Genomic DNA, 26,923 nt, shown 5'->3' on the forward strand with positions numbered 1-26,923 from the left:
GAAGCGTAAACCTAGTTGCTTCGCTTGTACACTCCATTTAGCACAGACTTGGCATTATTTATACTGAAGAAGATTTATTATTTCGTATGTCGCCCTTTGCTTGCGACACATCTGTGTAGTTGACAATGTTAAGAATTGTGATCTTTTCCTTTTGTAATAAAACTTAACACGATTTGTTTGAAATGTTTGTCTAGCGAACCCAGTAAGCAAGCTTCCTAGACACCACATACTTGACGACGAGCACGGAGACATAATACACTCCTGGAAATGGAAAAAAGAACACATTGACACCGGTGTGTCAGACCCACCATACTTGCTCCGGACACTGCGAGAGGGCTGTACAAGCAATGATCACACGCACGGCACAGCGGACACACCAGGAACCGCGGTGTTGGCCGTCGAATGGCGCTAGCTGCGCAGCATTTGTGCACCGCCGCCGTCAGTGTCAGCCAGTTTGCCGTGGCATACGGAGCTCCATCGCAGTCTTTAACACTGGTAGCATGCCGCGACAGCGTGGACGTGAACCGTATGTGCAGTTGACGGACTTTGAGCGAGCGCACGGATGCACTCCAAGACCGTAGGATCCTACGCAGTGCCGTAGGGGACCGCACCGCCACTTCCCAGCAAATTAGGGACACTGTTGCTCCTGGGGTATCGGCGAGGACCATTCGCAACCGTCTCCATGAAGCTGGGCTACGGTCCCGCACACCGTTAGGCCGTCTTCCGCTCACGCCCCAACATCGTGCAGCCCGCCTCCAGTGGTGTCGCGACAGGCGTGAATGGAGGGACGAATGGAGACGTGTCGTCTTCAGCGATGAGAGTCGCTTCTGCCTTGGTGCCAGTGATGGTCGTATGCGTGTTTGGCGCCGTGCAGGTGAGCGCCACAATCAGGACTGCATACGACCGAGGCACACAGGGCGAACACCCGGCATCATGGTGTGGGGAGCGATCTCCTACACTGGCCGTACACCACTGGTGATCGTCGAGGGGACACTGAATAGTGCACGGTACATCCAAACCGTCATCGAACCCATCGTTCTACCATTCCTAGACCGGCAAGGGAACTTGCTGTTCCAACAGGACAATGCACGTCCGCATGTATCCCGTGCCACCCAACGTGCTCTAGAAGGTGTAAGTCAACTACCCTGGCCAGCAAGATCTCCGGATCTGTCCCCCATTGAGCATGTTTGGGACTGGATGAAGCGTCGTCTCACGCTATCTGCACGTCCAGCACGAACGCTGGTCCAACTGAGGCGCCAGGTGGAAATGGCATGGCAAGCCGTTCCACAGGACTACATCCAGCATCTCTACGATCGTCTCCATGGGAGAATAGCAGCCTGCATTGCTGCGAAAGGTGGATATACACTGTACTAGTGCCGACATTGTGCATGCTCTGTTGCCTGTGTCTATGTGCCTGTGGTTCTGTCAGTGTGATCATGTGATGTATCTGACCCCAGGAATGTGTCAATAAAGTTTCCCCTTCCTGGGACAATGAATTCACGGTGTTCTTATTTCAATTTCCAGGAGTGTATAAAGGGTGTCCCATTTATCTTGACCACCCTAAATAGCTGTTTGTCCAGATTCAAATTACAAAATGTTTCAACCAAATGTTCTTTAGCCGTCAGACGCCAGGTGGAAATGGCATGGCAAGCCGTTCCACAGGACTACATCCAGCATCTCTACGATCGTCTCCATGGGAGAATAGCAGCCTGCATTGCTGCGAAAGGTGGATATACATTGTACTAGTGCCGACATTGTGCATGCTCTGTTGCCTGTGTCTCTGTGCCTGTGGTTCTGTCAGTGTGATCATGTGATGCATCTGACCCCAGGAATGTGTCAATAAAGTTTCCCCTTCCTGGGACAATGAATTCATGGTGTTCTTATTTCAATTTCCAGGAGTGTAGTTTCCAGAATGAATTTCCATTCTGCTGTGGAGACTGCGCTGATTTGAGACGTGATGGCAAATTAAAACTATGTGCTGGGCCTGGAGCTCGACACTGTGACCTTTGCTTTTCGTGAGAAATGCTCTACCAACATGTTCGAGTCCCAGTCTGCATACAGTTTTTGTTTGACAAGAGGTTTCAAATCAGCGCACACTCCACTGTAGGGTGGAAATTCATTATGTAATTTGGCTATTTTTTTTAAAGAAATTAAATCGCATGGCAGGTTTTTCTCATTTCGCTGTAGGTTTTTCCACTCGTCTGAGAAACGTAACTTTAACAGATACTGAATAATGAACATATTTCCTGCTTGGTGTGATTAACGCCATTGTAAGGTTCATTTCCTTTGATATGTTTTTATTATCTGACATAATGAGTGCGACTTTATAACCATTACCTTTTGTCTATATGTAAGTAGGCTGTTTAGGTCCTTATATTAGTAACGCCGCCGCCATGTAGCGCTCTGTATGAAAATCACTGGCTGTGCTGTGTGCAGTCTGTGGCTGGTTGGCATTGTTGTAATACTCGCCATTGTAGCGTTGGGCAGTTGGCTGTTAATGGCGCGTAGCATTGCGCAGTTGGAGGTGAGCCGCCAGCAGTGGTGGGTGGATGTGGGGAGAGAGATGGCGGAAATTTGAGAGCCGATGATCTGGACGTGTGTCCATCAGAGACAATACATTTGTAAGACTGGATGTCATGAACTGCTATATATATTATGACTTTTGAACACTCTTAAGGTAAATACATTGTTTGTTCTCTCTCAAAATCTTTCATTTACTAACTAAGCCTATCAGTAGTTAGTGCCTTCAGTAGTTAGAATCTTTTATTTAGCTGGCAGTAGTGGCGCACGCTGTGGTGCAGTAGTTCGAGAAACGAAGATTTTTATGAGGTAAGTGATTTGTGAAAGGTATAGGTTAATGTGAGTCAGGGCCATTCTTTTGTAGGGATTATTGAAAGTCAGATTGCGTTGCGCTAAAAGTATTGTTTGTCAGTTTAGTGTTAATCAGAATAAGTAAAGAGAGTAATGTCTGAGTACTTTCAGTTTTGCTCAGCTGTTTGAAAATCAAATGATGTAATAGGTTTATCAGCACAGTAATTCATTAATTTTTCTAAGGAGAAGTTTCATATGTCGACCCTTAGCCGAGGATACCTCACTGGAATCTTCTGATTTTTTCTTGCAGTTTGTGTAATTAGTGTAGCTTTTGTTTATTGCTAGCGCGTAATTGTAGAGAGAATCTCCTTTGTAGTTGTAGTCTTTCATTGTTGTACAGTAAAACAGTTGTGGCATGCCTGTAGATTTGCATCAAGTATTTCGCAGCTGCGCTTGCAATTAACTAGATATTCTTTTCAGTGCTATGTAATATTGGTTTCTTATTTTGCTCTTCAAATTGTGCTTTTCTGTGTTGTCGTGTGAAATATTGTGACAATAATGGCGTGTGAAAAACGTAACACTAGGCTCCAAAGTAAACTGAGAAATAGTAGTGACGACGAGGGTAGCTTATTAGCACCACTGTGTAGTGAATTAACAGACATTCAAAGTAGTAATTTGGTAATTGTGCATAGGGAAATGGAGCGGGCGGCAAATAATAGCGTAGACAGTGAAACAAATAGTGAACAGGGAAGCATTATCGATCGATCGGTTGGCAACAGCCCGCCTTAGGAATCCGAAATGACAGGACACAATCTCGCAAATACTGTAGATTCAGGTTTCGCGTCCTCACCATTTTCTCAAATAAGTCAAGACACATTTTCTGTTTGTCAAAACGTGAATGTTGCCGGTGCAAATTCACTGCCGAAAAGCATTGAGGAACATATTTCAGACACCAGTGCATTGTTATTACAGTTAATGCAACAAATGGGAGAAAGGCCACAAAAGTTAGACACAATGGAACAAAATCTTCAAAAGTTGGACACAATGGAAACAAATCTTCAAAATTTAGACACAATGGAACAACACCAGAGACAAACACAGCAACAGTTAGACGCAATGGAACAAAATCTTCACACCACGCTTGAACAAACGCGTGAAGATTTAACTACTGAGTTACATAAAATCGAATCGAAATGTCAAAAAGTCTGTAACGACGTAAAAACACAAATTTGTTAAATTTCCAACCTATTTTATCGCGGCATGAAAATACATTACAGAATCACGAAGCAGCCATAAAAGAACTGCAAACTATTGTTCATGAAAATCATGAGACCTTGCAAGCTAAAACTGACTCAGTTGCATCTACCTATATTCGGTTGCGCAACTTGCAAAAATTCAGGAAAACTTAAAGGACACAGTAGATACGATTTCAACACAAATGGACACTCTGAAACTTGGTTCAGAAAAACACACTGAGGAAATAAGTACACTATTGGAGAAAGTAGCCGAACTTTCGGATCAATTCACTAACTTATCTACAAAGGTAGATGATGATCTGAATGACACAAGACCTGTAGCCATCACTGACACAGAAGAGTATGAACAAATTAAGAAATTCAAACAAAATCAGAATCAAATTAATACGCAACACAAAAGAGAAATCCGGGAAGTACAAGATCAGTTGGCACAAGTAATACAAAAATTACAAATTTCAGAGGACACTCGCACTCCAACACGGGAAGAGGGACTTAGAAATACGGAAAAGCCGCAAAATAATAACACAGGGCATTTCGGAAGTTATGAAAGAAATTGGCAATGTGCACCGAATTTTGAGATGGAACCGCCGACACGACGTAACAATGACTGATATGCGACTCGCCGACGCGATGATTTTGACTATATGCTGTTCTTTACTACACATAAATTCAAAACATTTAAGAATTCTGGCAACGACATTCATCCACAAGCGTGGCTCCATCAATTCATTCATTGTTTTCCTCCCAACTGGTCATTAGAGCACAGATTAGAATTTATGTGTGGCTAGTTAGAGAATGAACCAGCTGTAAGAATGCGATCGGTCATTCACGATTGCCACAGTGAAGGAGAATTTTACCATGCCTTCCTCTCAGCATATTGATCTCAAGCTACACAAGACCGAGTAAAACATAGCATCATAATGATGAAACATTTCGAACAATCGGAATTTTCTAGTCTTGTCAATATTTCGAAGACATGTTACATAAGAATCAGTATCTTCCAAACCCATACAGCCCCTCAGAACTCATCCGCATTTCCTTAATCAAATTGCCTGAACATTTACGACATATTATTTTGGCAGGACGTTGCAAAGACGACATTGAAGCTTTTCAGGGACTGTTACAAGAATTGGAAATTGACACTGACAAGCGCAGAACGCGAAAACAGGAGCACAACAATTACAGGTTACATCCGTCACAATTCCGCGATGACAGAAATAATAACTGGACACGACAAGGCTATTCTTACAACGTAAATCGTGACCAAAACAGACACCACCCGTAGTACTAATTACAGAGAACGATCGCTTTGCCATAGTAATGAATATCACAGAGACAATCAGAGAAATAGACAATATGGGAACCAAAACAATTATTATCAAGGGAGACAGAATAACGTCAGATGCAACAGTCCACCACGCAGTTACGATTCTGGGAGAAGTTCTCCACCACGTGATCGACAAGAAATTAATTACAGAAACTACCGACATGACGACAGACGATATAATCGTAACGACAGACTTGAATTGCATCAGAACTGGCGGGATTCAAACAGGGCAGGGCCCTCTCGACAAGGTGAATTTGTAGAAATTAGGTCTCCAAATCCCAATAACGACGCGCGCCAACAAAGAGACAATAGGCAATGACTCATACCGCTGGCAGCCACAAAACGTACTTCTGAAACTGACGACGCAGCTGCCGTAGCTAGTAATTACGTAAAAACGGAAGACATTAGGGACATCTTACTCCAGGAACACGACGTAAAACATAACAACATTGCATATCCTGTGATTCACATTACAGTAAATGACGTAAAATTTACGGCAGTACTTGACTCTGCCAGTCCCATTTCAGTAATTAATGAAACAGCTTTTAGCAAATGCAACAAATCGAACGATTGCCCCACACTTCCTTTACGTAAGATTAAATTACAAGGTGCAATTTTTAGAGAAAGTGTAGATGTACGCCAACAAACCAACTTAGAATTCTTTTGTCAAAGTCACAGCTTCTCTATGAACTTTCTTATTGTTCCATTATTGTTGACGGAAATTATATTGGGAGTAGACTTTTTGAATGAACACAAAGCAATCTTAAACTTTCACGATGCTGAAATAAGTTTAGAGAACGAAGGTAAGTCAATTACTTTGAAATTTGAAGATTGGCTCTCAAACCATGACGAGGAGATTAATTGGCACCTTGCCATTGGTGGGGAGGCTTGCGTGCCTCAGCGATACAGATGGCCGTACCGAAGGTGCAACCACAACGGAGGGGTATCTGTTGAGAGGCCAGACAAACATGTGGTTCCTGAAGAGCGGCAGCAGCCTTTTCAGTAGTTGCAGGGGCAACAGGCCGGATGATTGACTGATCTGGCCTTGTAACATTAACCAAAATGGCCTTGCTGTGCTGGTACTGTGAATGGCTCAAAGCAAGGGGAAACTACAGCCGTAATTTTTCCCGAGGACATGCAGCTTTACTGTATGATTAAATGATGATGGCGTCCTCTTGGGTAAAATATTCCGGAGGTAAAATAGTCCCCCATTCGGATCTCCGGGCGGGGACTACTTAAGAGGACGTCATTATCAGGAGAAAGAAAACTGGCTTTCTATGGATCGGAGCGTGGAATGTCAGATCCCTTAATCGGGCAGGTAGGTTAGAAAAATTAAAAAGGGAAATGGATAGGTTAAAGTTAGATATAGTGGGAATTAGTGAAGTTCGGTGGCAGGAGGAACAAGACTTTCGGTCAGGTGATTACAGGGTTATAAATACAAAATCAAATAGGGGTAATGCAGGAGTAGGTTTAATAATGAATAAAAAAATAGGAGTGCAGGTTAGCTACTACAAACAGCATAGTGAACGCATTATTGTGGCGAAGATAGACACAAAGCCCATGCCTACTACAGTAGTACAAGTTTATATGCCAACTAGCTCTGCAGATGATGAAGAAATAGATGATATGTATGACGAAAATTTAATAGTCATGGGTGACTGGAATTCGTCAGTAGGAAAAGGGAGAGAAGGAAACATAGTAGGTGAATATGGATTGGGGGGAAGAAATGAAAGAGGAAGCCGCTTTGTAGAATTTTGCACAGAGCATAACTTAATCATAGCTAACACCTGGATCAAGAATCATAAAAGAAGGTTGTATACCTGGAAGAATCCTGGATATACTAAAAGGTATCAGATAGATTATATAATGGTAAGACAGAGATTTAGGAACCAGGTTTTAAATTGTAAGACATTTCCAGGGGCAGATGTGGATTCTGACCACAATCTATTGGTTATGAACTGCAGATTGAAACTGAAGAAACTGCAAAAAGGTGGGAATTTAAGGAGATGGGACCTTGATAAACTGAAAGAACCAGAGGTTGTAGAGAGTTTCAGGGAGAGCATAAGGGAACAATTGACAGGAATGGGGGAAGGAAATACAGTAGAAGAAGAATGGGTAGCTTTGAGGGATGAAGTAGTGAAGGCAGCAGACGATCAAGTAGGTAAAAAGACGAGGGCTAATAGAAATCCTTGGGTAACAGAAGAAATATTGAATTTAATTGATGAAAGGAGAAAATATAAAAATGCAATAAATGAAGCAGGCAAAAAGGAATACAAACGTTTCAAAAATGAGATCGACAGGAAGTGCAAAATGGCTAAGCAGGGATGGCTAGAGGACAAATGTAAGGATATAGAGGCTTGTCGCACTAGGGGTAAGATAGATACTGCCTACAGGAAAATTAAAGAGACCTTTGGAAGGAAGAGAACCACTTGTATGAATATCAAGAGCTCAGATGGCAACCCAGTTCTAAGCAAAGAAGGGAAGGCAGAAAGGTGGAAGGAGTATATAGAGGGTTTATACAAGGGCGATGTACTTGAGGACAATATTATGGAAATGGAAGAGGATGTAGATGAAGACGAAATGGCAGATAAGATACCGCGTGAAGAGTTTGACAGAGCACTGAAAGACCTGAGTCGAAACAAGGCCCCAGGAGTAGACAACATTCCATTAGAAATACTGATGGCCTCAGGAGAGCCAGTCATGACATCTGGTGAGCACGATGTATGAGACAGGCGAAATACCCTCAGACTTCAAGAAGAATATAATAATTCCAATCCCAAAGAAAGCAAGTGTTGACAAACGTGAAAATTACCGAACTATCAGTTTAATAAGTCACAGCTGCAAAATACTAACGCGAATTCTTCACAGACGAATGGAAAAACTGGTAGAAGCGGACCTCGGGGAAGATCAGTTTGGATTCCGTAGAAATGTTGGAACACGTGAGGCAATACTAACCTTACGACTTATCTTAGAAGAAAGATTAAGAAAAAGGAAACCTACGTTTCTAGCATTTGTAGACTTAGAGAAAGCTTTTGACAATGTTGACTGGAATACTCTCTTTAAAATTCTGAAGGTGGCAGGGGTAAAATACAGGGAGCGAAAGGCTATTTACAATTTGTACAGAAACCAGATGGCAGTTATAAGAGTCGAGGGGCATGAAAGGGAAGCAGTGGTTGGGAAAGGAGTGAGACAGGGTTGTAGCCTGTCCCCGATGTTATTCAATCTGTATATTGAGCAAGCAGTAAAGGAAACAAAAGAAAAATTCGGAGTAGGTATTAAAATTCATGGAGAAGAAGTAAAAACTTTGAGGTTCGCTGATGACATTGTAATTCTGTCAGAGACAGCAAAGGACTTGAAAAAGCAGTTGAACGGAATGGACAGTGTCTTGAAAGGAGGATATAAGATGAACATCAACAAAAGCAAAACGAGGATAATGGAATGTAGTCAAATTAAATCGTGTGATCCTGAGGGAATTAGGTTACGAAATGAGACACTTAAAGTAGTAAAGGAGTTTTGCTATTTAGGGAGTAAAATAACTGATGATGGAGAGAGGATATAAAATGTAGAGTGGCAATGGCAAGGAAATCGTTTCTGAAGAAGAGAAATTTGTTAACATCGAGTATAGATTTAAGTGTCAGGAAGTCGTTTCTGAAAGTATTTGTATGGAGTGTAGCCATGTATCGAAGTGAAACATGGACGATAACTAGTTTGGACAAGAAGAGAATAGAAGCTTTCGAAATGTGGTGCTACAGAAGAATGCTGAAGATAAGGTGGGTAGATCACGTAACTAATGAAGAGGTATTGAATAGGATTGGGGAGAAGAGAAGTTTCTGGCACAACTTGACTAGAAGAAGGGATCGGTTGGTAGGACATGTTTTGAGGCATCAAGGGATCACAAATTTAGCATTGGAGGGCAGCGTGGAGGGTAAAAATCATAGAGGGAGACCAAGAGATGAATACACTAAGCAGATTCAGAAGGATGTAGGTTGCAGTAAGTACTGGGAGATGAAGCAGCTTGCACAGGGTAGAGTAGTATGGAGAGCTGCATCAAACCAGTCTCAGGACTGAAGACCACAACAACAACAACCTTCTGTTAGACAACAGTTCGGAATTTTCGACGAAACTTGGCACTAACAATCACTCTGCAAGTACAGACAGGGATGATATCGACGGCGTATTTGATACTGATGAGTTAATTCAGAATAAATTTCAAACAATTGAGAACTGTAATGACACTGATAGGCAGGACCTTTTTGAGATTTTACAAGCACATTCCACAGATTTTACTCACAAAACAGGAACAATCAAGGGATTTCAGTACCAATTTCGTGTGCGTAAGCATACTAAATTTTGTATTAGACCATACGTAATTCCAGCACATTATAGGGACCGTGTTACAACAGAAATACAATCTATGCTTGACGAGGTCATTATTAAGCCTGCAGTTAGCTCATACAATAATCCTTTACATGTTGTTGAGAAGAAATATGGATCGATCAGAGTTGTCTTAGATTCGAGACAAATCAATACTATCATTATTCCTGAAACAGACAGGCCGCAAACGATGGAAGAACTTCTTCAAAATTTTAATGGTGTAAAAGTGTTGTCTTCTATTGATCTCAGATCCTGCTTTTATCAGATCGAACTTCATCCAGAGTGTAGAAAATACACAGCTTTTCTTTGTTTCGGCGTTTGTTATCAATTTCGGAAACTTCCTTTTGGTTTGAACATTTCTTCGGTAGCATTCATTCGCGGGCTAAATTCCCTATTACCTGATTTCTTAAAACGTCACATCACCTTATATGTGGATGATATTCTAATAGCAGGAGCCTCATGGGAACAACATAATTGCATCCTCAACAGTTTGTTACGTATTTTTGCAGAGTCTGGAATTACAGTTAACTTGGAAAAGTCTGAACTCGGTAGGTCAAAGGTGAGGTTTTTGGGACATATTATTTCTTCTAAAGGCATTCAGCCGGATCCTGAAAAGTTAGAAGCAATCAGAGCCATTCCAGTTCCATCCACAAAAAAACAAGTCCGCAATTTTCTAGGTCTCGTAAATTTTTACCGTCGTTTTCTGAATATGCAAATTCTAGTGATACCAAAACTTTGTCCTCTCACTGTAAAAAATACTATTTGGAACTGGGACGAACAAGCACAGTTGGAATTCAATTCTTTGAAAGTATCGCTACTTTACGCGTCAATACTAGCTCATCCAGATCTGTCACAAGATTTCTGCCTTATCACGGATTCTTCTAAAGTCGGTCATGGTGCCCATTTATTTCAAGAAACCATAGAAAATGACGCTACTGTTCAGAAAACCATTGCTTTTGCTAGCCGAGTGCTAACAAAATCTGAAAAAAATTATTCCGTTACTGAATTAGAAGCTTTAGCTATCGTTTGGGCATTTAACAAATTCCGTTTCTTTCTTTCTGGTAAGCACGTAAAAGTATACAGTGATCATCGTGCATTACAATTTCTTATGTCTTCAAAATTAAATCATGACAGCTTAAAACGTTGGACATTGTTTCTGCAAGAATTCCACTTCACAATAGTCTACATTCCCGGCAAGGAGAACATAGTTGCGGACGCACTGTCACGCGCACCGGCTGGGCTTGAGAAAAGTAACACAGAAGGCAACCTCGAGAAAAATTTCAGTATTCTTTAGATCCAGAAAGTCGCCTTTGAAAACTTCATCACCACATCTTTAAAGGACATTGCTCATGAACAAGATAAAGATCCGATTTGGAAAGACATCAAAAGTAAATGGCATGAAAAGACACACACAGATTCGGCATTATTATCTGGTTAGAAACAACATACTGTTCAAACGCTGCACTGTTGATGACAAGCTATGGGTACTTTTCATTCCTGACGATTTTGTTAATAAGCTCATTTGGTACATTCATTTCAGCTATGCACATTTTGGTCCACGAAAATGTTATCGTATTCTTCGGACGACTTGCTATTTTGACAATATGGAAAAGAGAATTAGAAGAGTCTTGTCTATTTGTAAACTTTGTCAAAAGGCTAAACCATTTACTGTCTCACATCGTGCTCCGTTGTTTCCTATCATTCCTTCTAAATTAAAAGAATTTGCTGCTGTTGATCTCTTGGGACCCCTTGTCAGAACATCGAATGGATTTGCGTACATTCTAGTCGCTGTTGAACTTACTTCAAAATTTGTTTCTTTCAGTCCGTTACGTAAAGCCACTGGCCGGTCTGTATCCAAGGCCTTTGTTAAAAAATTTCTTACGTGAAGTTGGACACGTTAGTAAAGTCATTTTAGATAACGGACCGCAATTCAGATCTGCTGTTTGGTCACGCATGCTTCGGAACCATAGAATCAAACCTGTTTTTATTTCATTGTACTCACCACATTGTAATCCGTCTGAACGGATTATGAAAGAAATCAATAAGCTATGCAGACTTTATTGTCACAGAAAGCATCAGCATTGGGACAGATATTTACACTTATCTCAAAACATGCTGAATGAAATGTCTCATGACTCCACTGCTTTAGCACCTATTCTTGTACTGAAGAATAAAGAACCACCGAACAGAATCAGAGAGCTTGTACCTTTTCCGAAACTTCGACACAAAGACATAATTGATCTGGCTATTAAAAATATAAATTCTGCTGCAGACAAAAGGAGAAAACTACACGGTAAAGCAAATGCAAAGAAACTTTATATTGGTCAGAAAGTTCTCATTAAAACTCATTCATTGTCACATAATAAGAAACACTTGAGTCACAAATCCTTTCTAGTTTACAATGGACCTTACAGAATCCGACGTATACCACATGATAATTGCGTTGAAGTTGAAACTCTGCGTACTAGGAAGAGTAAAGGTTTACACCACATATCACATGTAAAACCCTTTATTGAAAGATAATCTGCAATGTTTGAAGTTAAATATCCAGTCAAGAACCAAGAGAACTTATTTAAACAGAAATTACGAATGCATTGTTATAGTGAACAGTCGACACAGTGTTGTTACTTGTACATTCTTGCTTGTTAGTTGCACGATCACGTAACGACTATAAGGCTCACATACTTAGAACATATACCGGCACTGCTAATGAGATTTTCATGCAACATTTTGGTTTACTTGAAAAGACATTCTTCATTTGAAGTACTTTCTGTGGGATTAAAGATGACTTAGCATTTGGTTTCTTTGACAGCTACACAATTATATCACGATGCTACTAATGTGTGAGACAATTTACATTGTTGCTTTTGTGCTGTATCTGCTTTATATCTGCACAGTTTTTCTGAATTCTTCTGGAAGGTCAAACATGTTTTAGTAATAACTTTGTGGTATAGCTACAATAAGACAGCCTTTTTTTTGTAGCACAACAATACGTTACAGTGTAGTACTTTCTTGATCACGGTACTGTATGTAATAACTACGATATCTTGTAACATCCCCACAAAATTTAATAAATAATAATAATATGAATTTGATTCCAATTTTTGTGTAACCTCAGAACAAAATTGGTTCCCATTTATAACCTCCCTATAGAAATTCATTCACATTTAACCTCCACACAAAATTTGTTTCCCATTTAATGTACCCACAAAATTCTTTTCTCATTTAATGTAAGCTCGAAAGAGAAAAATTCCTAAACGTCGTAATAAAAAATAAATTCAGTAACCTGGTAAATTTTGGACGACAGCAGTGCTGCATCATGGCCCTGTAAGATCATTCTGAATAAAAAGCAAAAATTCTTACCTCAATAAAGTCGCCAACTATCTGCTCTTACAATAACTTTTTCCGTCACAGATCTGTGCAATGCTGGCCGATAGATTTGTCATTTATGAAAGGAAGCAACTGATTTTTCCTTTGCAACAATCGGAATGATCATGGATTGGAGAAATTAGTAAATTCTTTAAATTGAAATGAATGCTTGTTGGATATTGCTTTATATGACAAAGATTATTATTAGGACATTTTTAAAAGATTTACATGGGAGTTCACATAACATTACTAGATATGTGCGAGGCTGCTTTTTACCTTATACAATAATACTCAGGCTCCGGCATCACTGCACCGCGACCGGCCCAGCCAACATGATACACTATACCAGACCAGAGCAGACTCCAGACCAGACACAGACTAGTGCAGACTAGCAACAACTTACTGCTACAGCTACACAGTTCCTACTGAGTCAACACTGCTCTCTGGTCAGCGATTCTCTTATACCTTGCATATCGCAGGCAGCGCATGAGCAATACATTGAAATTACATCTGCTCGGACCTCTTACAATCTATACACGTAGCATTTCGCTTTTGTTTATTACGAGGTAAGTACATTGACTTCCACAGAACTTTGCTTACGGACGACGATAATTACGACACTTGGCACATTTTTTACCCTTAAGTAATGACAGAGATTATGTTACAACAAGACGCACAATTTAGCACTACAGGACACGCATTGGAGTGATTAATTTTGTACTTAAAACATTTACTTTTAAAGATTTTTGAATTACAAAGAAAGTTTTCCGTGATACATTTCATTCCATTGCTGTAATCTGTAACACCTGAGGGTATAATTACATTAATCCTCAGGGGGGTACATGCTTACTTTGTGTATCATGTGTTTGGCAACCACAAGGAGCCCTAGCTAATATGGTATTTGCTTATACATCTTTACACATTGGCACCATATTTCTCTAACACTGACTTACACAGCTATCTATTTAACAGAGAAACAAAAATTTTTTTTTACTACGTCAGTGAGACATGTTCACACAGTTACACAGTTGGATAACTTCACACTTATGAAATTGTATTTCGTCTGTACTTTGTGAACTGTTCATATTTTTTCGGAACCATTGTGATACTATGAGAGCTTTGAATGATGTATTTGGTAAGGGATCATGATTTTTGAAGTACGTTTGAGGTAGATGACTTTATTGAAGGTCTTGAAATTATTGAAAGAAGCTGCAACGATTCTGAGATGTGATTGATCTGTTATGATATTATGATGATGACGATATGTATTATGCTGTTGAGGAATGTTTATTATCATATGTATTTATTATGATGAAATACTGAAGAAGTGTCAATGAATATGTATATGTGTAATAAGGTAAGGAATAATGAGCAGTGGTTAGGGACTCTGACTTGTGAAAAAGGATGTTGGAAACCAAGAATCGTACTTTAAGAGTTATGAAATGTATGTAAATGCGTTAATGTATTACAATGCTGACGAAAATTTTTTGGACACTGTTATATTAATAGGATTTTGTTTCTACACATTTGTAACACAAATTCTTGACCTGTGAATTTTTTTATATGAGACTGTCACTGTAGTGCAAACTGCTGTCGTAAATATTTCGGTAAGAAAGCCAAGTGATCTTGACGTAATGCGTTGTGGGCGCAAAGCTGTGTGACAGTCACCTGGAAAAAAGCCATTAGTGTGTGCCTTTCAGAGGCACAGGTGGAGAAAAAAAGAGGCCATTATCCTCGCTATTGACATTTCTTTGTAGAAAGCATCGCAAATACGTCACGCTCAAACTTGCAAACATATGATTACACTGTGGTGCTCTTAATTTATGATATTTACTGAAATGCATAATGAAATGACGAGAAATATTTTATGTCTATACACCTGATTATGACTACTGTCTTTCTAGTTGAGAGATTTTTCACTGCCTTATGTAATGCCATATGGCGAGTGAATGATGTTTCATGCCTTCCTTTGTACATATTTGCCTATTTTGTTTAATATCTTGGTTCTAGCTGCACTGCAGCATTGGTTAAAATAAAATTTTATAGATGTACTAATATAAATATTTTCTGTCTACAGATACAGTAAATAATAAATTTGTGATATACTTCCAAAAAATGAGGGAGCACAAAAAGACATTTCCCTTCACAAGAACTGCATACATAATTTTCTTTTCAAGTACTTGGTAATTTATTTCAAAGAATAAGTTTTTGTGGTGCACCACTTTAATTACATAGACATTAAGATGTGAATATACATTTCCCTTATCTGCATTGTTGTCTTTAGTGTACTATTTTTTCTGCATGTGGGTTTGTCATGTTTAGATATAAGTTAATGCAGTTGCTGCTGCTTTTTGCCAGGCATAGTGCTCCTGAATTTCACTTTGTATTACTCTGTTAAGACAGTTTTACTACTGCTTTATTTTTCTTGTTGCTGCACATTGGCTCATATTAGTTGTAATGTTGCATTTGCTCTGTTAATTTAGATTTACTGCTGCTTGCTTTGCCAATTTGCATTTTTTTGTCATTGCTGTTTGCGTTAATTGCTTTGTGCTGCTGCATTGTGTCGTCCCTTAGTTTAGCATCTGAGCTCAGTAGATTTAAGTTAGGTTAAGAGAGGGGTAGACTATATAAGAGAATGAGTTGCGATGAACTGGAAGAAATGCATTGAGAAGTTATACGAAAAAAGTACAGAAATCAGGTATAGATAGGACTTTTTGGAAATAATGAAGAATGAAGGGAGATCTCCAAGAAGTAAAGAAAGTTTTGTTTGGAAAATACTGCAGTAAAACAAACCCTGTCCTTTCCTTGTGTTATCCCACTATGTGTTTGTGTACTCTTGTATATTTGTGTTTTTCCTGTCTTTATGTGTTTAGCTGATATGAGTTATGTTGTGGAATTATTCTAATAATATTTTATTTTCTTTGTAAAGATGCTTAGACATTATTTATTCTGCTTTGTTTTAATGCTCATGTGTGAAGTTGATGTTTCGAAAGTTATTCTGATCTTTTATGTATTTACTTATGTCATAATTCCTGTAACACTGATGTACATGTCTATTTCGATTCTTTTGTAAAGCCTGTATTACTACAAATGTTATCTCTATTGTTATGTTCTTTAATGATGTATTTTGTACCTTTGTAATTGTATTCTTATGCTGTAAATTTATAATTGTATAGACACCATTTCTTCAAATTAAGTTTCATTTCAGTGCAAACGTTTCTGTTAGTCATAATATATGCACAATATGTTAGAAAGAAGAGGACTGTTAGTGCTTGCACGTGTGTTGATAATTCAGCAAGGGACTGGTTAACAGCATTGCTGGTTCTAAGGACATACAAAACAGTATGTGAGTGCACAAGTGGTGGTTTATGGACTTGCTATATTCTCCGCAAGACTCTTCGATGGTGATTGTGCACCTACACAGTCGCAACAGATGGCTGCTGGCCGTCTCTACAAGGACTACAGTGGGTCTGCATCTTTGATGGCCCACCAATACCATTATTTCTACAAGGACTGCAGTGGGTCCGCACTTCTGGTGGCCCACCAATACCATACTATCTACCAGGACTACAGTGGGTCTGCTCTGTTATGACCTACCTACCAATATTCTTCAAAACTTCGACTGACTCCGCTGTGGGTTTGCACTGTTGTGGCCCATTACCTGTCTGCATGTCGAGAGTCAGCACTGTCTTTCCGTTGGAAGGACAACACTACTTCTTCAAGACTGCATGGAAATCCACTACTTCCGTGTGCATTTTCTTTTACTGCTCAGACTTTGAGAAAAACGCTGCTACGTATTTTACTGTGATGAACGATCAGGACTGTCGTTCTGGACTGTGAGAAAATTTTAGCTTTTGACCAACATTGTATCAATAACTGTGTGCATTTGATTTCTTTGTTATTGTAACTGTGAAAAATTTTTTAACAAATATGTATTGGCCACTCCCCAAAACAATTTGTAAAATTTTTTGTGGGGAGCATGGGGACTATGTAAGTAGGCTGTTTAGGTTCTTATATTGGTAACGCCGCCGCAACGTAGCGCTCTGTATGAAAATCACTGGCTGTGCTGTGTGCAGTCTGTGGCTGGTTGGCATTGTTGTAATACTCACCATTGTAGCGTTGGGCAGTTGGCTGTTAACAGCACGTAGCGTTGCGCAGTTGGAGGTGAGCCGCCAGCAGTGGTGGATGTGGGGAGAGAGATGGCGGAAATTTGAGAGCCGATGATCTGGACGTGTGTCCATCAGAGACAATACATTTGTAAGACTGGATGTCATGAACTGCTATATATATTATGACTTTTGAACACTCTTAAGGTAAATACATTGTTTGTTCTCTCTCAAATCTTTCATTTACTAACTATGCCTATCAGTAGTTAGTGCCTTCAGTAGTTAGAATTTTTTATTTAGCTGGCAGTAGTGGCGCTCGCTGTATTGCAGTAGTTCGAGCAACGAAGATTTTTGTGAGGTAAGTGATTTGTGAAAGGTATAGGTTAATGTGAGTCAGGGCCATTCTTTTGTAGGGATTATTGAAAGTCAGATTGCGTTGCGCTAAAAATATTGTGTGTCAGTTTAGTGTTGATCAGAATAAGTAGAGAGAGTAATGTCTGAGTACGTTCAGTTTTGCTCAGCTGTTTGAAAATCAAATAATGTAATAGGTTTAACAGCACAGTAATTCATTAATTTTTCTAAGTGGAAGTTTCATATCTTATTCCCTGGTAACTTCCTGATTGTCGTTTTATTTCCAAAAACCGGTTGAAGAATAATTTACTCTTATGTATAAAACCGTTTTTTTTGTCGGGTATGTCCCTTACAAAGTCTGTGAATGCTATGGAGTGCCGTGCATCCGAATTGGTCATCCTATACGACTAACGTATTTGAAATCTCATTGTTCATTCAGTGATGCAGCCAACGTCATATTGCATCATCCAGTTTGATAATAGTAATATTGATAATAGTAGTAATTATGAAAATAGTAATAATACTTTTGTGTGGCTCAATGGCCGGATGCAAATCTTTCAAAGTCACGCCACTTCGGCGACTTACGTGTCCCTCATCTACTGTTGAGAGGTGAAGGATAGAGTAAAGATGTATTCAGGATGATAATATTGCAGTACGCAAACCATGGAAAATATACAAGATGAGATTGGTGATCAAGAGGATGAAGATATCGTGATCTCTGGAGTTGACTATTGAGGTAATGCACGAAGTGCAGGTGAAAACCTACAAAATGCTCTAGAAAGGCATTGCGATGGAGAAGAACTGTTCCAAAGGCTAATTGAAGTCTGTGTGGAAGGCGTAGGTGATCTAGTAATGGGGCTAGAGTCTGGCAGACCACTCGATGATACAAGCTCAAAGAAGTCACAGGAGGCGATGATATATCTTTGGGGTTATTTAAATACGCCAGAGATATATGAGCTAGAAGTTCAGTTGTCGAAAATTTACAAAATGTTGATATTCCGTCAGATTTCTCAGAATGCATTATCACAATATTACCAAAACTGGCAGGTGTGCGTAAATTTGAAATGTTACACTATTCTCTGACAAGCCATGCTTGTACGATGGTATTCAGAATAATATACAAAAGAATTGAAACCTACTGGACGAAGTTCAGGGTAAGGGTAGAGAGGGTAAGGTAGAGAGAGACAATGATTTGTAATGTGTACAAGAACCAAAATCTGATTTATAACAATGGAATAATATGAAGACGAGTTCGTGATAAGAGGGGTGTACAGCAGGGTTGAAGGTTCTACTACGTTGAAGAAGAAGTAAAGAAAAGGAAAGAAGTGAAAGAGAAGTGAAAGAGAAAAGATGAAAATACTTGGATTCACAGACAGGCTTTTGGCAGTACATAAGGAAGACAGAATTTTTAAAATGGATAGATAGCATACTTAACACAGATTGGAATTAAAAATAAATGAAGCAAAAACAAATATGATGAAAAGTAATTGAAAGAAGACTAAGAATTGCTTGATGTAGAACTGGTAGAAGTTAGAAGAAGTGAGAGCATTCTATCTAAAGAAGCAAGGTTATGCAGAATGGTCGAAGCACCACGTAGATGGACTGGTACCAACAAAGAAGGTCGTATATTATTTCTTGTTATACACAGGATAAAATGGGTATAAATGAAGATATTTGTACTGGTGACTGAGGACAGAGTACTGAACTACATTACATCAGTATTTACTTCATTTCCAGACTAATAATTACATCTATTACAAGTCATACGTTTTCTGGTTGGGTAGTACTCCCAAGTACATTAACGCATCAGGTCAGGTGTCGAAGTGTGGATGCGTAGACACAAAACTATTAGTCTATACTGACAAGTTACAACCATGCAGAAAACATGAGGTAGTTAAGTTTTTGACATGGTTGTGGGAAAGCTGTTCAGTGCAGAGAAAAAATAACCAACACACTGACATGTATACATATTAAGGCACCACAAATAAAAAATATCTGAATTTATACACATTACACCTTGTATATAAAGCAGAAAACTTATGTGTTTATGTCAGGGATCTCCTCCCACACTCCTGGATCGACTTCAACCAGGTTTGTCACAGAATATCAGCACTGTGGGGTTTATAACCTCCTAGCTCCAATAGGAACAGATGTACAGGCAACGAGGTTTTTCTTCAGCCTGGCGTATAGATTGCCCTGCAGGACAGCCATGTTGTGTGCAGGTAGTATTGGCCTTACTTATGACCTCCTTTGCAGGGCAGCCTACACATCTGGGCAAAAAACCGTTTCCCAGCCCCTAACATGCAGGTTTCCCTGTACAACAGACGAGCTATGTTGGAGTAGTATGGGCCTGCTTTATCGACCCATGTGTACATCAGTGGTTAAAAAGTGGTTTTCAAGCAAAATGATTTCCGACCATGTGAGTAGTATTGGCTAGGCTACACAGACAGTTGGGCATAGCTGGAAGAAGGTTGAAATGGATAGAGGAGGGGAAGGACAGAGAGAGAGAGAGAGAGAGAAGAGAAACTGACATAGAGGGGAGGAGGTGTTGAACGGGAAATGTGTCGATGAAGAACTTATGACATGGAGAGGTGGAGGAGATGGACAGAGTGAATGGAGGAGGAGGAGCTGGACAGAGAGAGTGTGAAGGAGGATGACATGGACATAGAGAGGTGGGTGGACGAGTTGGACAGGGAGAGGGGCAATGAAAGGATGAACAGAGCAAAGGGCAAAGATGAGATGTGCAGAAAGAAGATAAGGAGGGGAGGCTGCAGTAGGCATGAGGAATGTGTAAGGAGAGGAGGGCATTTGATAAAGGAAGGAGGTAATATATAGAGAGGGAGAGAGCAGTATGGACTGAGAGGGTGCAGAGGAAGGTATGATCATTGAGAGAGGGTGGAAGAGATGGATAAAGAGTGAGGGAGGAATAGGTGGAGAGACGGAGAGAATGAGGAAGAGATGGACAGATAGAGCTGGGAGGATGATGTAGAAAGTGGGAAGGAATAGTCGGAGACAGGAACGGAAGATGTGTGCAATGTATGTGTAGAGTTTTATACACTGGCGCAACTGTGGGGAAAAGGCTAGTGTTTAACAAAAGAGTTCTACTGGTATGGGATGTTGTGGACTTGAAGGAAACGTTCCTGAAATTGTGCACGTGGAGTACAGTACTATATAGGATAGAAACGTGGACCACCCAACCTTCGGAGAAGAAGGAAATGGTATCACTTGAAGTGTGGTACAATCGAGGAATATTAAAATGTGGACAGATAAAGTACGAAATAAAAGTATACTAAAGGAACAGGCGAGAAAAGATGTCTCTGAAAGACACTTATGAGAAGGAGGGATATGCGAGTCAGACATTTCCTTTGGCAACTAGGAATAGTAAACTTCGTGCTGGCAGGGACAGTGGACTAGGAAACTAATGAAGGAGGAAAAAACTTTCTTTTCTCTTCTTTATCTGGCCATAATACCGTATCATCACGCAGTCACATATTAACTGTTATTGAATCTGACAATGTTAGAGGTAGAGGGTGGCCGGATACCCTTGCTGTCGCCATCCCTTCCTCCCCTGTGAAGGAATTTGTCCACCCTATATGTCTGCATCTAGCGTTCCCATGTGAAAGGGTGCGAACTTTTTCTAAATGACTTCCAATCGTGTAATTGAGATGGGACGTGGTTGCCAGCCTGGTATTCACCTATTCGGAAGTTGGAAAGCGACTAATATCCACATCTGGGCAGACCAGCACACCGACTCTCGTCATTAATTTGTTGGGCAGGTTAGATCCGAGGCCGGCGCGCCTACCCGAATCCCGGGAGCAGCTTTCTAACGCGTGTGTTCGGGTCAAGGAATATGAAAAGAGACTGAAAGGATGAAAAGACCAAAACAAGTTAGAAAAAGATGGAGTATAGCTTCAAGTAAATCGTAATACTTGTTATTTAGACAATAAAAAGCTACGGTGGTTTATAGAAGAAAAAAAAAGAAAATTTATGTCTTAAAAAATTAAACAGACATTCTTGGAATAAATGGCGTAATAACTCATTGAACATCAAAAAATGAATGTATGTATTATTCTGTTCTGCCACTACTGTTTTCGTGCAGAATCGTGAGTTACTGAATGTAGTTCAGGGGATTTGGTTAGAAGGCGAGATTAGGTAATGCGATCAGCTCTACAGAATGACATCTTGCTCGAGGATAACTCCAACCACGTCATGCTGCTTCTTAGTTTACAGATAGTTCCGGGAGTCGTGCACTCTATAAATTTTACACGTGTGGTAGCTGGTTATCCTGGTGCTTGACGTCGTAAGTAATGGAATTCACCTTATTGAATCGGGAGCATGTAATTCCGCTAACCTAGGGAATCTCCACTGATCTAAAGCTACAGGACAGAATCAAGGACTTCCAGGAAAGTTGACCTAGTAATTCATTTACAGCCGCGAATCAGTAACAACACTGCAACTATAGGTCAAACGCAGTTCCCTACGGAATTTCCCTCACTCATCGGAATGGATTCTGTTGCATCTACTGGAATTTTAGTTATAGCATAGTTCTCTCTGGAATTTACCTCAGGTACGCAATCGGTTTCATTACATATGTGCTTTCAAAATCGTGCCTTTGTCGTACATTTAAATTAGTACCTTTGTGAAAAATGTGTAAGTATTCTTTTCAGAATAGGACTGTCACAGTAGTGGACATCATCCCTGCTGTTCACCTTTTAAGATAACTAAGCTATTTACCTATAAGGGGCCGAAAGTAATTTTACCATCTTTACCTTCCTTGATATCTGCTCAGTGTTTGCTTCATGGAACAGTTTTTCTCCTTTGTACGTCTCTACATATACTCACAGATATGATACGTGCTTTTTTTGTAAGGTGGCAAATTGTCTATTACATAAGTTCATCTGTTACTGGTCTTTGTACAAGAAGCAATCAAACTGAAACGAAACAGATGGAAAAAGTAAGTAAACTGTTTATTATTTCAAAAGTAATCATCATGACTGTTAACACTTGCATCCCACTGTGAGACAAGACGGTCAGCGCCTTCATGAAAAAATGTTTGCGGTTACCACCGGAACCATGATTGTACGTAGACGTGCACCTCTTCGAAGCAAATCGACTGACACAAATGTGTTTCTTCAGGGCTACAAAAACATGGAATTCCATGGTGAGAGATCGGGACTGTATGGATGATGTGTAAGGCCTTCCCAGAGACAGTACAGTCGAAAAAACCGAGGGAAAATATGGGTCCGTCCTGAAGAAAAGACATTCGCGGGCGTTCTTTCGTTCAAGCACATTGTGTGTGCGTGAGAGAGAATGTGTTCGGCTGGCTGCTGAGCGCACGACTCATAACGTTTACAGCGTGAAAGACCAATTCATCTTTTATGTCCACTATTTGTACATAGAATTTTGTCATATCCATACAACCACATGAGGTTACAATAGAGCAAGTAGTTGAATATAAATAAAAAGGATGATAGGATTTAATGTCCTGTCGCTAGCGAGATTATTGTATGGGGAAGTCAACAGAGTGCTTGTTCACGGATTACCCCGCCATTTGCCTGGAATGTGGGAAAATTAGGAAAACCTAAATTTGGCTTACCAAATGGTGACTATCAAAAAATGGTTCAATTGGCTCTGTGCACTATGGGACCGAACTTCTGAGGTCATCAGTCCCCTAGAACTTAGAACTACTTAAACCTAACTAACCGAAGGACATCACACACATCGACGCCCGAGGCAGGATTCGAACCTGCGACCAGACTGTAGCGCCTAGAACCGCTCTGCCACACCGGCCGTCTGGTGACTATCTTTGTTTTCGTAAAATACGAGTGAAGGGCCAAGTAAAGCGTAAAGAAAAGTAACATTTTAGAATAAACTTAATGTGTGGTAATGAAATATTTTAAGTCAGTCAACGAAAAAATTAAGAGATATAGGCGCAGATAGCTGGAACATGTGATAATAAATAAGAAAGGCTAGGAACGGGTTAGTTCCAATCCAGCTGAAAAGGGAACAGTCACTCGGCTAACATGTTTATTGGAATCGAAAACTTGATTTTTTCCATCGTAGATAATCTTACTTAATATTTCCAGTGCTCTAATACCGACTGTATGTTATATTTTCGGAAAGTCCATATATAACCATATATAATTACATATATAATCTTCACTCGATACTTCCTAACAGATTAAAACTGTGTATCTTATCGGGATTCAAATCCAGAACCTTGCCTCGGCCTACTTCAGAACAAGTTAAGTCCCAGTATTTCCTGCTACTGCTCTGTGCCCTAGCATATACCAGGAAATATCGTGCGAACAATTCATTGTAGACAGAGTGCATTAACTAAAGCGTTAAGTTGATCGGTCACCTAGGTATATTAACAAGAAATAATATTTGAACCACTACATTACGACTACTCTTGATATGTATTTCAGATATTCTGCCTCCCGAATACACTTGCAACCCGCGAATAATTTGGTTGTCACACATGTCTTGAATGCTCCTCACTACTTTCAGAGAATGATGTCCGACCACGTAGAGACGAGATCCGGACGTCTCCTGCAAAGGGCATTCCAGAACCTTACGCAAGTCGATTGTCTCAACAGCAAGAAGCTATAGTTGTAGCAAGGGCGTTGCATCAGAACAGGAAAATATCCGTAGCAGAGCAGGCGGGGACACGTCGTCCTCCACATGAGAGCGTGTTTGTGTGTGTGTGTGTGTGTGTGTGTGTGTGTGTGTGTGTGTGTGTGTGTGTGTGTGTGTTCGTCGCCGGGAACCGAGGTTAGATTTATACTCAAGAGGACAGATACTGAAAAGTCCCCTGCGATTAAGTTTGGAAGCAGATGAATAATTCCATTTAAAATCTATTAAATAATTGTTTAAATATATAAGTGGCTTATTTTGAAAAAATAAATAAAAAGCCTTAAGTCTGTGTGTAAAAATCTATTACGAAAACTAATTTCTGTCTGTACGAATCACAGTCTGGTCTAACCCAACACAAACGAAAGAACAGTTCGATACAGTTCCCCACAGTCGTTTAATGAACAAAGTAAGAGCATATGGACTATCAGACCAATTGTGTGATTGGATTGAAGAGTTCCTAGATAACAGAACGCAGCATGTCATTCTCAATGGAGAAAAGTCTTCCGAAGTAAGAGTGATTTCAGGTGTGCCGCAGTGGAGTGTCATAGGACCGTTGCTATTCACAATATACATAAATGACCTTATGGATGACATCGGAAGTTCACTGAGGCTTTTTGCAGATGATGCTGTGGTGTATCGAGAGGTTGTAACAATGGAAAATTGTACTGAAATGCAGGAGGATCTGCAGCGAATTGACGCATGGTGCAGGGAATGGCAATTGAATCTCAATGTAGACAAGTGTAATGTGCTGCGAATACATAGAAAGATAGTTCCCTTATCATTTAGCTACAAAATAGTAGGTCAGCAACTGGAAGCAGTTAATTCCATAAATTATCTGGGAGTACGCATTAGGAGTGATTTAAAATGGAATGATCATATAAAGTTGATCGTCGGTAAAGCAGATGCCAGACAGATTCATTGGAAGAATCCTAAGGAAATGCAATCCGAAAACAAAGGAAGTAGGTTACAGTAAACTTGTTCGCCCACTGCCTGAATACTGCTCAACAGTGTGGGATCCGTACCAGATAGGGTTAATAGAAGAGACACAGAAGATCCAACGGAGAACAGCGCGCTTCGTTACAGGATCATTTAGTAATCGCGAAAGCGTTACGGAGATGATAGATAAACTCCAGTGGAAGACTCTGCAGGAGGGACGCTCAGTAGCTCGGTACGGGCTTTTGTTAAAGTTTCGAGAACATACCTTCACCGAAGAGTCTAGCAGTATATTGCTCCCTCCTACGTATATCTCGCGAAGAGACCATGAGAATAAAATCAGAGAGATTAGAGCCCACACAGAAGCATACCGACAATCCTCCTTTCCACGAACAATACGAGACTGGAATAGAAGGGAGAACCGATAGAGGTACTCAGGGTACCCTCCGCCACACACCGTCAAGTGGCTTGCGGAGTATGGATGTAGATGTAGAAAGAACCTGTTAAAACAATATATCTCTAAGGAACCAGGCCTACCCGACTAAAATATTGCTTGCAAGAGTATTACAACCACCTTTCCCCTACAAGGGTAAGCACGTCTGGCATCTGTAAGGAACAGGAGTTGCTGGGGAAGGGTGCACTTTATCAGAAAGTGAGACTATTGAATAACTTGCATTGAATGTTAGACAAGTGTCAGACTGAGTCATGCCGACTGTAAATACACTCCTGGAAATGGAAAAAAGAACACATTGACATCGGTGTGTCAGACCCACCATACTTGCTCCGGACACTGCGAGAGGGCTGTACAAGCAATGATCACACGCACGGCGCAGCGGACACACCAGGAACCGCGGTGTTGGCCGTCAAATGGCGCTAGCTGCGCAGCATTTGTGCACCGCCGCCGTCAGTGTCAGCCAGTTTGCCGTGGCATACGGAGCTCCATCGCAGTCTTTAACACTGGTAGCATGCCGCGACAGCGTGGACGTGAACCGTATGTGCAGTTGACGGACTTTGAGCGAGGGCGTATAGTGGGCATGCGGGAGGCCGGGTGGACGTACCGCCGAATTGCTCAACACGTGGGGCGTGAGGTCTCCACAGTACATCGATGTTGTCGCCAGTGGTCGGCGGAAGGTGCACGTGCCCGTCGACCTGGGACCGGACAGCAGCGACGCACGGATGCACGCCAAGACCGTAGGATCCTACGCAGTGCCGTAGGGGACCGCACCGCCACTTCCCAGCAAATTAGGGACACTGTTGCACCTGGGGTATCGGCGAGGACCATTCGCAACCGTCTCCATGAAGCTGGGCTACGGTCCCGCACACCGTTAGGCCGTCTTCCGCTCACGCCCCAACATCGTGCAGCCCGCCTCCAGTGGTGTCGCGACAGGCGTGGATGGAGGGACGAATGGAGACGTGTCGTCTTCAGCGATGAGAGTCGCTTCTGCCTTGGTGCCAATGATGGTCGTATGCGTGTTTGGCGCCGTGCAGGTGAGCGCCACAATCAGGACTGCATACGACCGAGGCACACAGGGCCAACACCCGGCATCATGGTGTGGGGAGCGATCTCCTACACTGGCCGTACACCACTGGTGATCGTCGAGGGGACACTGAATAGTGCACGGTACATCCAAACCGTCATCGAACCCATCGTTCTACCATTCCTAGACCGGCAAGGGAACTTGCTGTTCCAACAGGACAATGCACGTCCGCATGTATCCCGTGCCACCCAACGTGCTCTAGAAGGTGTAAGTCAACTACCC

This window comes from Schistocerca serialis, chromosome 4, assembly GCF_023864345.2.
Source record: "Schistocerca serialis cubense isolate TAMUIC-IGC-003099 chromosome 4, iqSchSeri2.2, whole genome shotgun sequence".
In the NCBI taxonomy this organism is placed as follows: Eukaryota; Metazoa; Arthropoda; class Insecta; order Orthoptera; family Acrididae; genus Schistocerca; species Schistocerca serialis.